This window comes from Papaver somniferum, chromosome 10 (genome assembly GCF_003573695.1).
Source record: "Papaver somniferum cultivar HN1 chromosome 10, ASM357369v1, whole genome shotgun sequence".
Lineage (NCBI taxonomy): Eukaryota > Viridiplantae > Streptophyta > Magnoliopsida > Ranunculales > Papaveraceae > Papaver > Papaver somniferum.
Genome location: NC_039367.1, coordinates 153,786,915 through 153,788,332, shown reverse-complemented (window position 1 = coordinate 153,788,332; position 1,418 = coordinate 153,786,915).

Below are 1,418 nucleotides of genomic sequence, written 5' to 3'. Positions count from 1 at the left end.
ACGGAATAATTGATACCATACTTGTCAGAGATGATTTGATGCCATAATCTGTCTCTTTCAATGCCATATCTCCAGCATCACTTGGCCAACATAGTAAGATTCATGATTTTTAAATTACAAACACCAAGACCCCCTCTAGACACGGGAGTTAAAGCCAAATCCCATAAGACTATATGAGAGATTTTTGAACCAGAATCATGATCCCACTGGAAGTTCCTCATCTTCCTATTCAAAAATTTTAGCACAGAGGCTGGAGCTTTGAACAACACGAAGTAGTACATAGGTAGAGAGGTTAAAATGCATTTCAGCAAAGTTAACTTACCTCCTTTTTAAAGGCTACATCTTCTCCAAGTAGACAATCTAGCTTCAAACTTCTCAATAATAACATCCCAAATGTGTTTTGAATTATCCTTAGCACCAAGTGACATACCAAGATAAATAAATGGAAGAGTGTCTATTGCACATCCAAATTCAGCAGCCCAAGAAGAAAGCTCAGGTACTTCTCCAATTTCAATGAGTCTTGTGTTTGCAGTATTGACTTTAAGACCTGCAATGTACTCAAAACATTGTAATGCAGAGAAAAGGTTGTGAAGTTCATCTTTGTTGTGATCAATGAAAAAATTGTGTCATCTGCATAATGTAAGTGATTCAAAACAATACTTGAAGGAGAAACAGATAAACCACTGAAAAGATTCATATTAGCAGCCCTATCCATGTACCTTGAAAACCCTTCCATGGAAATATTGAACAAGAGAGGAGAGACTGGACAACCTTGTCTAACTCATCTTGAAATCTTGAAGCATCCAAAAGCACTCCCATTCATAAGAACTTAGAATGAAGAAGTGGAATAATATAACTTGAGCCATTTACACCATTTTCTACCAAAACCCATTTTGGACAAAACAAACTCAAGATATTTCCAATTTATCCTATCAAAAGCTTTCTCTAGTTCAATTTTGCAAACAATGCCTGCCTTTTTTGATCTAAGTCTAGAGTCTACTATCTCGTTAGCAATTAGGGTTCCATCAATTATATGTCTTCCTTCAATGTAAGCACATTGAACTGGAGATATCAACTTGTCCATCACAAGTTTAAGTCTGGAAGAAAGCACCTTGGCAATGATTTTGTAGACACTAGTTAACAAACAAATAGGCCTACAATACGTTATTGTTTCAACATGTTCTTTCTTTGGAAATAAAGTGACAAAAGTGGAGTTGTGTTTAGAATCAATATTACCAATTGTGCAAAATTCAGTAATGGTATCTGTGATGTCTTGTTTGAGAAAACTCCAACACTTCAAAAGAACATAATTGGGAAACCGTCTGGGCCAGGAGCCTTGTCATGACCAAGCTCTTTGAGAGTATTGATAACATCTTCTTCTGAAAAGTTTTCCTCTAAAATGTCTGACTCAACTTGAG